Source organism: Branchiostoma lanceolatum, chromosome 15 (assembly GCF_035083965.1).
Source record: "Branchiostoma lanceolatum isolate klBraLanc5 chromosome 15, klBraLanc5.hap2, whole genome shotgun sequence".
NCBI lineage: Eukaryota > Metazoa > Chordata > Leptocardii > Amphioxiformes > Branchiostomatidae > Branchiostoma > Branchiostoma lanceolatum.
Window position 1 is genome coordinate 18,243,594 of NC_089736.1, and position 13,927 is coordinate 18,257,520.

General features: G+C 39.9%; 1 long non-coding RNA gene across 1 annotated transcript; it reads right to left on the reverse strand.

The window, feature by feature from the left end:
- Positions 1-1,190: 1,190 nt before the first annotated feature.
- Positions 1,191-10,131, reverse strand: LOC136420564 (uncharacterized). Its single transcript, XR_010753257.1, has 3 exons — positions 9,883-10,131; positions 3,190-3,253; positions 1,191-2,791 (listed from the first exon to the last, which is right to left on the reverse strand). It is a non-coding gene; the product is annotated as an uncharacterized lncRNA (long non-coding RNA).
- Between the last annotated feature and the right edge of the window lie 3,796 nt (positions 10,132-13,927).

The window sequence follows — 13,927 nt, forward strand, 5'->3', positions numbered from 1 at the left end:
GGTTATCAATGATTGGCCATGTCTATGCTGGAAAATGTAATATCTACTGCACTAGTAATATCTAGATTGAGACAAAGACACCTGTAATATGCCACCATAGTAATGGTCGTATATCTTTGTGCTGTTTTTTTGTATGTCAATAGGGATTGTCATCTCTTATATATATATAACATATGATCTTCTGAAGTTTAAGAATCGTTAGAAATGCTATGCAACATAACATTGTTTATTTTTGAAACTAAGATATAACATTATATATTATGTTATGTACTATTCAGGTGTTTATGTACATCAAAATGATGTTTGTGCAGAACTAAGTGTTGAAACTACAGATATGACCAACTTGGAAAAGTTCATGTAACAGATTTTGACCAAGGGTTGACCCCTTTGCTTGATATGTTTTGGGAGTATTTGTGTCATGTGTGTGTCAACAAAAAAATTCAGGTATGTGGGTAGGTCTTGATAAGACCTCAAAAGAATAAGATTCTGGGCCCCCTAGTGGCACTGCATTGGAACTTCCGTTTTTATATATTGTTTTATCTGAAGATGTTAACCAAATTGGAGTGTCACCTCTGGTTGCAAGGGAAAAGGTGATAGAGCTAATGTTCTGGAACAGCAGGGGCATTTTGTTAAAGTTTTTGAAAGAGGATGAGTCAATAAGGGGTTGATTAAAGGTAGTTTTAATTACATGACAATCATTCAAGTCAGGTTCTAATTTGAATAATTAATGAGGATAATGTATGATATTCTGCATCACTTCTTTTCTTTATCTAATTCATCTTTAAAAAATGATAGTTGTAGATGAGAATGAAGCATCCCAGCTATCCCCCCCTACACTACCAACTGAAAGTGAAGATCTTCAGGAACAAGACTCAGGGGACTCACCCAATGGTAGGATTTATATTAGTCATTATACCTTACATGTCTTAGCCTGAATCCAATGTATGCAGTGCATATTATCAGCAAAACTCTCCAATTGTCCTGGTTATGTATGTTTTACACATTTTACCTTGGGATTCAAAGCTGTAACAATATCAGAGATTATGTGGTCTGGGCATCCTAAAGACTGCTGTTCCATATTTCACCAAGGCAAACAGAACCAACTGATTAAGTCAGTGGAGCTCACAATGCTAATTTTCAATCATCTTACATTCTGAATGAATTGTAATGAATGGTGTCAATACGTGAAGGAGGGATAGCAACATGTAGTTTAATACATAGTATGATAAAGACAGCTTGATGAACAAAAGTTGTGTTTTCCCAACAGTTGAACAGGAACTGTTACATCTGCAACAGGCCATCCAACACTCTGCCCAGGGACAAAGGGAGGAAGTGACCTTACAGCAGGAGGAGCAAGGAGGGGACGGGGCTGTGGGCACCAGCACTTGTAGTGGCCAGGGGGAAAGGAGAGGGGCGTTCAGCTTGATAGAAGCTTTAAGTAAAAAATGAATTGTCCCTCTTGACTATAATGAATGAATGAATGAAGACCTTTATTGCACATTTCTGCCACACTTGGCTAAGTACAGGTCACAACAAAACAAAACAACAAGTACAGTTAACGGGACAAAAAGAATATGACTATCATTAGATAAATTCTACTTCTCCTCGCTTTTCGGTTATAGTAGATATAAAAGAACAGACGTGTTTTTCAATGGGAGGTTTGTCTAGTCGCATTAGGAATATGAATTTTTGTACAGTGCTTAAATGTGTGAAGTAGGGAAATAAGTTTTCTACAAGCTTATACAGTTCATTTCTTTCTTTGGTATATAATCCACATTCTACCACAAAATGACATTCGTTTTCTATTCTATTCAAATTACAATGTTTACATAATCGTTGTTCTAGAGGAGTGCGGGTATGTCTTCCCGTTTCAATGTGTAGTTTGTGGCAGCTGATCCTTAGTCTTGTGACTGTATTCCTGAACCTCATATTTGCATTACTTAGATATTTTTCTTCATTATAAGTTGTTTTGAATAATCTATATGATCTTAACTTGTTTTTGGCAGCCCTACCTTTGTTGTCGTTATGTATTTCTTTTAGAAACGTTTGGAAGTAAATGTCTTTTATCCGCTGGCCAATGGAACTAACAATTTGTAACGTATTTGTATTATATTATAATGGGCGGATATGTTTTGTGCATTCATGGTGTTACATTTCTGGGAATTGGGGCTAGGCAGCATTTCTAACAGTACACAGCATGCAAGTACTGTCTCATAGTATTGATTTTTTAATTGTGTTTGTTTTTGACCAAGCGAGATGATCAAAATGAAGTACTTTGCTGTTGGGCATGACTTAGCAAATAAAGATTTCAGCTGAACAATACATGTAATGCATAAATATTAATCTGGCCTGGACTTGTTTACTAGCTCACCATTACCAATGATGATATTTCCTCGCTTTTACAATGAAAGTGCTTCAGTTTCAGTTTATTTAATTAAGAAACATATAAAGTAGGTCAGGCTTTTTTACACAACCAGTACTCCCTTAATTCATGACATTATGTCCAATGTTACAGGCTCTCTACCTTGCACATACTGTTGTTGAATCAGATGTATATGAATATTAGTGTCAATCTAGTTATCTCATGTAAGTTCATGTTGCAACCAAATTGAGCAAAATAAATATCAGTGCCTTTTCCCCCAGTATATGATCTTGGTTTTCTTCTCAGACCATCAGTCATGATGATCGGTGTTATTGTTTTCAGTACCAAACTTTTCACAACTAGTCAGCCAGGACATGAACTTCCTTTGTTACTCATTCAGTCAATCACAGGTTGAGTGAGTCCTGGCACCTGTGAGGAAATAGAGAGATTTCATGGAAGATTTATGAATCATAGCTAGACTTTCAGATAAACAAAAATCAGACTTCATGACTGAAATTAAGTCAGAAAACAGCTTTTTGAGCACTTGAATTACAAATTTTGCCACTGTAACCAGGTAATGCACTTTATGTTACTATTGTTAGAGTATTTGTGGAGTGAAAAGTTGTGTTACTTGTGTCCAAGTTTCAGGGTCAATGATTATTACAAAAATCATTATCACTTCATATACAAGAAATCCTACACTACAATACTACAAAAGGACTCTCACTGTGTATTTACAGTGTCCACGCCCTTGTTGTCACATTATGCACAAGAAGAATGTACTGTGTATCATAAAGTTAAGTAGAAAGACTAGAAAAATACTTTACCTTTTACAACTCTTGATCCAGACAAGACAACTGGTCTTCCTGACATGCTTGGCTCCCAGATTTTCTGCATTTGAACAAACAAACAAACAAACAAAAATTACAGTAGGTTTTCTTTAGTTTAAGTGCTTTTAATTGCTTCTTTTATACAACTGCAAAACCTTTGCCATTAGTCTGCAAGCAGTAAAACTGGTTAAAACATCCAAAAACTGTGCTATGGTCACATTTCCAATCTGGGGTCTGTGGGTCAAATAAAATAAAAAGTGTATGTCCTCAAATTTATATCATGCTTTTCGTTCCTGTGGACTGCCCAGCCAGCAACCCCCGGGTTGGAAGTGCTTGATATTTGGCTGCCATACCTGGAGGGAGGGCAGTGTTAAAAATTGTTGCCAGTCTACTTTCCCCCTGATTGAAACCTCTGCTTGGATAATATGGAAAATGTAAATTGGAAAATCACCAGTAGGCATGAAAACAGCTATTGTGTACTAGTGATATGAGTATGACTTGCAACTCAGAAAACAAACTTAAGATGACAGAGAGAGATCCTGATGATTGTCTGGCACAATCTACTACATTGCCTTGAACTTGAGCCTTATGTTGCTGTAGTCAATTCTTAGAAATTTGAAAGTAGGCTCTAGAAGACAGCAAGCAAGAATGGTTTCAATACCATAACGATACAATACAGTATATTCCGTATTGCCGGAGGTACCAGCCTGACTGCGGGTAGGGTCACCTGAAGGGCAAAGGCAATCCAACCCGCAGAAGGGCTAAGACAACGTTGTATCTTACCTATGTCTTACCCATTCGAAAACACACACATTTCAATGTTGATTCTAACTTAAGCTTCCAAATCTGGTATTCCAATTTTCAACAGCAGCGCAACTGGCACCTGCAAAGCATTCAATGAAAGCTTGAACAAGACAATTTCAAGCCTGCCTCTCAGTTCACAACACTGTAATGCTCTGGAACCTGTAAAGTCATCCACAATGTCCCACAGAATAACCTTCTGGAACTACACCATAGGACATTGTGACTTCAAAAGACAAATGTAGATTTAAAACCTGTGTAAATTGCCACGGTAGTGACACTTGCCAGTGGAATGATAAGGAACAGCTGCTAAACTAAGGTCACGGCACAAGGCATAGAAAAAAAAACAGTGCGGAAAATGCGTATGAGACAATGTAACATATGGCTATACCATCACATGGTGTGGCAAATGGTAGACCCATAACCCAGAGGTCCTGGGTTCGAATCCCCTGACATGCCCCAACGTTGTGCCCTTGGGAAAGGGACTTGTCATGAATTTCTTCACTTTGCGTTTAGGATGTCCCTAGGATAAGATGTTACATGGAAGTCCCATGTTCCACACCTCGACTGTGTGAAAGAACCCACCACACTTATTTTAAAAGGCCCTTCCCGGTTTGAATTGATCAAATAAATCTGTCTGGATATGCTGAGCTTGCATTGTTCAGTACAAACCTGGCATGTTATGCCAGGAGCCAGCTTACCAGATATCCGATGCAAGCAAACAAACAAGAAAGAGCAATTATAACTGAATTGGAGCTGAATTGTTATGATGTGTACTGCCATGCATTATGAATGGAACCAGGCAGGTTACTGTTTTCTGCTGACTCTCCATTTTGGGCAAACAAATACCTCATGTGGCAGGGGCAACTTTTGGCCTAGGAAAAGATTCATACTGATGATCCAAAAACTAAAGCTCCACAACCTGATACCTTTGCCAAATGACGCAAACCTTTTTGCGTGATGTATTTGGAACGTTTCTTGTTGCTTACGCAAATAAGGTCCTCATTTGCATAAATGATATCAGTTTATCATCTTCCCTACCCAAATAACACTATATGTTCAGAGTGTAAAAGTCTAATCTTAGAAAAGAAGGTTATTGTAGCATTTTCTCATAAACTATGTAAATGAGACCCTGATTTGCATGATTTATATCTAAACAAGCCTTCTAAATCCAAATTCTGACATTCCGTCTGTTGATGCAAACTGCAAAGTCTGCATTGGGGGCTTAACTGTTCAGAGTTCCTAGCCATGTCCATAGTCTGTAGTTGGTGGGTGTTGCATCCCAAACATGCTTCTTATCCCGAAGATGCTCTGAAGCGCTTTCTGGATATCAAGAACACGTTGTGAGCCAAGACTGCAGAGCTACAATAAGTTCAACAACGTCATTGATGGGCAACAACCACAAACTCTGATAGATTTTTGAATAAATCTAACCATACTTAATAAAGTTAATTCATCCAACCATTAAACAATCTACAATTCTCCCCACATGTTGATATTGGTTTACCAAAATATTGAAGGGGAGTGAGCAGTATTTTTTTGTACATTAGAAGCCACTTAATTGCACCTCGGATTAACGCACATCCCATTTAATTGCACCAAATCCCCAAATCAGTTCCCATTCACTGCATTGTTAGTGACTCTGCATATCTGCATCGCACATTGTCACCAATGCCAGATAACTGCACCAAAATTTTTAAAGAACTAAAAATAGTAGTATCCAGTATTATATTATACTGCTGCGGGGTTCCCTGACGCAGGGGTAGGCAGCAGTCGGCAAGTCTTCACACACCGCCACCAAGCGGCTCTGTCCAGCGGGTCCACGTTGGTGAGGCCGCACTCTGTAATGTCCTTCTTAAAAAATGCGCGCTAAAAATTGGCAAACGCTGTACAAATGAGCCGATACCTGCCGGTGTAAAGGCGCAATACCGCCAATATGTTTAAAACTGTTTTGAGTAACGAAAGAAGACGTTCTCCATTGACAGTCACGTTGATAGGAATTGTATGGGAGGTCCCGGGCGGGTCACGGGGCGTGTCAGAACCATTAAGAGACACACGCCTACCAAAGGCGGCATTACGCTTTGGCCGACAGCATGCTGTACTCAATAAAGATTGGTCCCTACCTGTACACTGTCTTATTACTGTGAATGTATTTCGCGGGGATTTGATTTCGCGTTAAGGATGACATGGGGTGTTGTCTTTGGTTTTATGTTCGCGCCAGCGTTATAGTCACATATTGCTGCAGTGATAAAAGACCGGCGTCTTTACGTCACATTCAATCGAAAACCACACAGCCACTCGACAAGGGGATATAGGAGTCGCTTTTGGCGGTGCGGTGCTGACGTGATCATCTGTCACATTCTTTGATGGCAGAGCTGAATCCGCATTGTAGAAAATTCCTGCATCCACCGGAAAGAGGTATAAGCGGGTTCGGCTCTGCTATGAGGAGAATGATCTGTCACTGATCTAAAGTCATCTAACCATATCTAACCACTGGATATGTAGTACAGTGCACTGTACAAGTCACTACCATGCTGTTGACAGTAAAATCTGTCCAGACATGGGAGGGGGCACAGCTCTGGGCTCACCCGTAATCAGTTATAATAACTAGATTTAGTTTCAATTCCTGGTTTCATGGCGGTACATGATCTACATGATTTTTTTACATGTCCTTCAATACTGCATAATTTCGTCTGTTTTCTTTGTGCTAGTGTTTCTGACTAACAACACACCTACCACCATTTTATTTCAGCATTTTATTGCTTTGTTTATCACACAATTTCTCAGTGTCCGTCCCTCGTTCCCTGAGTGAGTTTTGTCACAGAGCAGCGACAACGTGAACGGTATCATGGCAGAGTGTCGAACTGGCAAACTTATGTTACATGGTACGGATGTTATATTTGAGATGTAGGTACCTTTAGGAAAGGTCAGAAAACCTGGCCATGAATTATGCTAATGACTGCCTTATGCATAATTTATGCATCCCTTACCATAAAAGCTACGGAAGTCATATTTCAGATGTAGGTACCTTTAGGAAAGGTGAACACATAATCATCATATCAGCAGCTTGCCTGGACTAAGGCTGCTCTCTCCCTCCAGGCGTCACGGTCCGCCATTAGTTGGTCTAGATCTTCAGACCTCACCCCTACATCCCCAGCAAGTTGGTCTATGTAGGTCCGTTGGGGTCGCCCGACACAGGAGTGCCCATGAGTTGGTGCCCAGAGCAGGAGTTCGCTCTGACACACTTGACCATAAATTATGCTAATGCAGACCTTGTTTGCACAAATTATGCAGAAACTTCATAATACCCTTACAGTCAATGCTAAGGATGTCATATTTTAGGTGTAGGTAATGGGAATATCCTGCATTTTCCCGAAAATGTTGCCATTCTAGTTCCACTTGTTTTTTCATGAAACATCCTCTGACAGTTTTCTACTTTAAATTCAACTTACCCCCAAATGACCCCGGGAGGGACAAAGTGGGAGGGGGTGGGGGAGGTCCGAGGTCACAGGCTAGGGACCCAACCAAGTGCAAAGTGATGGTATTTTGCTTTTTACGAAATCCACCCCCACCGCTGGTAATCACTAGGGGTGGGTACCGGTACTGTGTACCGGTACAAAACCGGTATTTTCTAATGGACCGGTCCAAAAAAAACGGTCCAGAAAAAATCAGTGGACTATGGAAAATTCACAGTACTAAGCTACCAGCAGGTGGTCACATAACCAATCTAAGAAAATACAAAACAGCTGATTTAACGAGTCAAGGTTGCCCTTTTTCGAAGACGTTATCTGTGAATCATATCTAGATGAATCAACAGACGGCGAGGAGAGTATAGTTTATTTTGAGTCAAAGTGCGAACCTAAGAAATTATATCATTCCATGCATGACGTGATAATCCGACACATGCATACACCTGCACTCAAGTAAATGTACACCCGAGGTTAAGACACCCAAACAAACCACAAATCATCTAACCGATATTTGTTTCATTCTTGTGTGCCAATAGTCAGCATATATTACTTGATTTTTGTTTTAGTTTTCTCATGACAAACCAGCAAATGCTTATTATAACTGCTGAAAGCTGTTAAGCATCTCAAGTAGGATTATTTGTTAGTCATAATGTCTTGTTATCAACTACTAGTAAATAGTACTCTAAGAATGACAATTTCTCTCTGAATCTCTTTTGTGAGATAAAAATACCTTGTTGCATGTTTTGTTACATCTTCGTTTCTGTTTTACACATGACTGTGCACAGAAATAATCATATCATTCCAATATATAATTTGAATATGATTTGTAGGACTCACAGAGACCTTTACTTATGGCTCGCTCTCCAAAATATGATGTACTGCAACACAGCTATAATCAGGTGCAGGTAAAGGTACAGGTCCGGACCTGGACCGGAATTTTCTGCACCGGTACCCACCCCTAGTAATCACTATTGGACCCTCTCATCTTGAAGTGGTTCAGGCAGCGCGGATTCTGGGAGTAATCCTTCAGCACAACCTAAAATGGACTGACCATGTCACCTTGATCGTCGGGAAAGCTAGCAAGAGACTCTATGTGCTGAGAATTCTGAAGAAACATGCATGGACAGGACACAAGTGACCTTATTCTTATCTACATTGCTTTTGTGCTCTTGGGTACGCGTGTGTGATATGGCATCCTGGGCTGGGCTGACCAGAGATCTGTCATTGAAGATCAAACGAGTGCAGAAAAGATCACTTCAAGTAATACTTGGACCCGAACACCACTTACACTAGTTACAGTTACCACACGGCTCTAGATATCACTGGCCTTACTAGATTAGATGCCAGACGCGACAAACTGTGCCTTTAAGTTTGCCAAATCTCCACAAGCAGTGACAAATATCGTACTTGGCTGCCATCACGCACTAGCCAGTGGGGATGTCAACAACAGATCACTCAGAAACAGTACGAAACTGACTCAGTATAAGTGCCGGACCCAACGAATAATAAACAGTATACTGCTATATTGCGTTCATCTGCTAAATGACTGCTGCTAAATGACTTGTAAATATTAGTGTTTTAAAAAGAACCTTAATTCGTATAATCTCATTGACACCTTATCATATAAGGATCAAGACTTTTATCCAATTTGTAATGCCTTTTAAGTCCTGATATGTAACGTTACAGGACTTACGTTGTACAGAAGCCACCTGTACTGCAATAGCTTTTTTTAATATCAAATAAACCATTTTCTCTCTCCACTAAGTGTACTGACTTAGGGTTCTTCCTGCATTAAGGTGATTTGGGGTTTGTGGGGATATGAATGAGGTATCTGAGAAGCCGTGGTAGACAGGCCTGGCCTGGTTGACAGGCCAGGTTTTTCCACAAACCCCCTTATATTATGGAACACATAAGAAACCCACAATGCGCTTTCAGCATGTTCTTGACAAAGTAACAGTGTTTATTTTCCAATCGCTTGATTACACATCTTAAATTAAGGGAACAAAGGCCACAGGGCTATTAATAATTTGCGCTTTTACCGCCACACATAAATATACTATTGTCGTATAGGTGTGAACACGCCAGGCTATTCAGGGCTGTCGCCCCACGGGAAACTCCGTTTTGGCCGCGTGCCTACCCACTTATCATATAATTGTTACGTGATTCCGATGAATGACGATAAAGACCACGGACACCTTTCGACAATGCACCATAATCTGCCTCTCTTCCTCGAAATCCCTGCCCCCCTCCCCACCGCCATGCCGAAATTATACGCTAGTAAATAGTACAGCTTATACGATAAATCCCGATCACTGTGACCTCGTGTCACGCCTGGTCGATCGGCTGTTACTTACTAAAACTAACACCCATCATGTCATTTCAAAAGTCAACATTATTCATAGTTTTGCTACCAACAAACCTGCCGAGAGCAGCTCCACTCCGGACGGGCGGGCGACGAACGGACGGCCTGCCGTGCTCGCATCTGCTTGGCGCCCCACGCCTGTAGCCAATACCAGCCGAGCTGACGGTACAGTGTTACCGACTCGCTCTCGGTGATTGCGCACCGCACGGTATCACGGTACTACCGTGCCCCCATGCCTGTCGATGATTTTCCACCCCCAATCTACCATATGTCTCAGTGATTGTGTATGAATGGGGTGATTGATATGCAGCTACCCAGATACAAGTTCTACAAAGAGACCTAAATAGTCCAGAGGAGCCCAGAGTTAGACATGGCATGTTTGAATGGAGAGATAAACAGTGCAGTAGTAGCAAGGCTAGACCATGTGATAGTGAAGGTAAACTAACTAGGAAGTCATGTCCAAACACATGAAATGCAGAAACTGCAAGAGGAGGCAGAATACTATGGACATTTATTTTAGCATGTGCCAGAACTGTACAGGTTGTCAGAAAATAGCCAAACAATTTTACTTTCAAACTCCTTACTGAAACAAAAGGACACAGGACAATGTTTTTTTTGACACAGTAAGTGAGTTGATAAAACAAAACCCCATGATGTTCCAGACAGATTTGTAAAAGTTGGAGTAGGGCATGAGGATGACGGATGTTTTGGCAATATGCCCTGTCCAAATTCGATTTACGGTTGTATCTAGCGAGATACAAATGCAATTTTATCAGAAAGACAGCTACTTCTGTCATACAAACATTTCTTTTCCCAATACACAGCATATTGGGCCTGGTCAAAGTAGATTGATGTATTAGTGGGACCCAAGTATGCAAGTTAGGACTGTCAATGTCACATTTGTCGAACATATATAAATTGCTAGTGCAATCAGTGTTATAGCAGTGACGCAAGGAAAATGTGTTTCTAATCATTCCACAGTTGTTCAGTGAAGTATTGTTTCTATATTTCCCTCTAAAGTGGTTGTTACATTACATAACAAGACTGCATGAGGGTCGCTTCTTTGTGGCAAGGAGAGTGGAAAACAAAGGTGTCTGTGTGTACGTGTGAAGCTGCTGGGAATGGCTGAGCAGTTGATTTTTTCCGTGTTTGTTCCATTTCCAACACCCTAGTACGATTAGTTGTTGGTATGTGCTTGTACTAAATGACTTACTTTAACACAGTAGCAATTACTCCTACTCCAAAAAGTTTGGTATCTTTCTTTGTAGTCAATTCCACATTTCTGCCTGGGTAGATGTTGCCTTTTTTCACATTTTTGGAACCTTTGTAACAATCTGTATAGAGCAATTTCTAACGTTTGACATTCCAAATATTTTCTAGTGTTCCAACATGTTAAAAAATTTTTAACATGGAATATGTTGTTTCCGAGAGGGTTTTCAGATGATACTGTTAATAAGTTTGAACAAATTTTGTTAGTAAGTTTGAACAATTTTAGACAAAAGACTATTTCAGTCTAAATTGTTCAAATATTCAATTTTTTTAACATGTTTGAACTTATATATATATTCGTGAAATATTTTGAAAGTAATTGCACAAACATCCCTTTATTTAGAACAATTTTGAAACATCTATGCGATTGCTTCACTGTTGGAACATGTTCCAACAATTTGTATCATTTTCCAAATGGTAGCTTTGGGTTATTGCCCCCATAAAAGTAGGTGCTAATCGCACTCTATTGTCTGCTGTATATTTTTAGATTTCACGTCTGGACACTGCCAACTCTTTTTGTCTTGAGGTGTCTGTGCTTTGAAGGGATATGTGAATTGCTCTGTTCCCAGCCCACTGACTAAATATCATTGAAATCTGTCGTTCCTTTCTTCAGTTATTCTCCTTATAAGATTTTCACAATAACGCCCCTGCAGTTCCCGAGCAAGCTGCTAGGGGGCCCAAACGTACACCAATTCTTCATTACATCACAAGCTATCTGCTACCAAAAACTCAAGACCATAGCGTGTCCAGGTCAAAAGATAGAAAAACGGAACTTCTGCTGCAGTACCAAGTTCTCATACCAGGGGGCCCAAAATCGACCTTGAATTTCAGCTTCCCAACACCTGCCCACATACCAAGTACCATTATAAACCATCCAGAGGTTCTTGAGTTATGCTGACTACAGTGGTCCGGAAACACACAGACACACCCAAAACTATATCTCCATTTTCATGGTAAGCTGGTGTGTTACGCCGAAGGGCGGTTATACCGGCTATACAGATACAGATAATAAGATGTGCAATGTTAGAAATTTGTCTAACACGTTGGAACACAGCAGAAAATATTTAGAACATCAAATAAATGTTGGAAATTGTTCTTAACAGTTACTTGTCTCACTTAGATTGTTACAAAGGGTTTGAAAATGTTATAACAAAAGGCAACAAATACCCACTCGGTAATGTGGAATTGACTAGTTCTTCTAACATGTTGGAACACAAATTCATCATTATTTTTGCGTTTCGGCGCCTTCGCGCCGGAACGCAATGTCCTGGCTTTTACCTTCGATGCATGCTCGATGCATGCTTGCATGCTGTTTGGTTCAACACTGTGTCGCACACCAGAAGACCTTATATGGCAATACGTTCCCAAATCCTTGTATAGCCGTTGCCTTATATGGCAGGGGAGCACGAAAAGTCAGGCAGGCTACATTTGCATGACACACAGGAGGGTGACCGCATGTAACTGCTACAACTGTTCGGAAATATCATTGCATTGTGGTTTCGGACTTTGATATCCTGAAAAATGACCATATTACATCTATTCCACAAGATTGCAGAAGAAAAAAAATGATTTCGTCAAGAAAACGACCAAAAATCGGCATAAATGATACCATATAGTGAGGTTATAGCATTACGTACAGGGTGACGGGTTACGTGCCGCAGCTTAGCCCATCTGGCAGCGCGAAGCACTTTGGACCCAGAAGATCCGGGTTCGTGTCCGTGCATGGATTTTTTTTTCTTTTTAGATATTGAATATCAAAAATATATATTGATATTATATTAATCTATCAATATCATATTTATGAATATCATTTTTTCATTAATAAATAAAGAAATATTTTATATTTGTTATTTTTAAATATTCATTTCATATATACAAGGCCTTTGTCTTATGAACAGGACTTCATAGATTCCAAACCCGGCATTCGAATTTTTCTGTTCATTGTAATGGAAAATACCGTGCAGCGGCTCCTATGCGCGGTAAGATGATTCTTGCAAAACACTCGCCACTAAACTTCTATCCCCGATGTAAACAGAGGCTCTTGATGTTGTTTGCAAAACAGCGATCCTTTGTTACAGTAGCAAATGCTCCATTGTTCAGTATCGACATCATTCAGACAACACGGACGTGGAAAGTGGCGCCGCTCGGCACAAAAGTATGGGAATTTTCATGAATTTTAGCAAAATTACCCAGGAAAATAAGGAAGAAATGTTGTAAATGCGGAAACCAGAATAATACGGATGAGGTAGCTGTTGATTTGTTTGACATTTGGTAGTCATTTTAGATAGAACCTTAGCTGTTATGAACTTCTATTTCACTTAATTACCATAGTGCTGATGATTCAATGGTGCTTTTTCAAATTTTATGTTTTATTGCGTGCCATGTACATAATTACATTGATAGCTTTTATAATGAGCCTATTGTACATTTTACAAATAAGTACAAGTTGTAGGCCAAGACCAGCTTTTTCAAAAGCACTTAAGTTAAGTGACGTAACTTCAAAATTGCTTTCCCCAATCTGCCTTTCTCTATTAAAACAGTACTCATTTCCCAAAATGACAATTTTTCTTATAGACTGAACAGCCCTTGAGTGACTTCCTCTGGCAGATTTTACTTCAAGTAAAGGGAAAAGACAATTCACACTCATAAACGTAGCCGAAACGCCAGCTTTTTTTAAAAGCTCTTGTTTTGTTTGTTCTAGAAAATGTATTGGAACGTTGTAAATGGGTCAATGCGCTGGGAAAAAAGCAATTGACAGATCCCTGTGAAGTGCAGGGAAGTGCAAAAGTGTCATGCTGGTGTTCCAACAGTGAAAGAGTCACAGACGTATGGA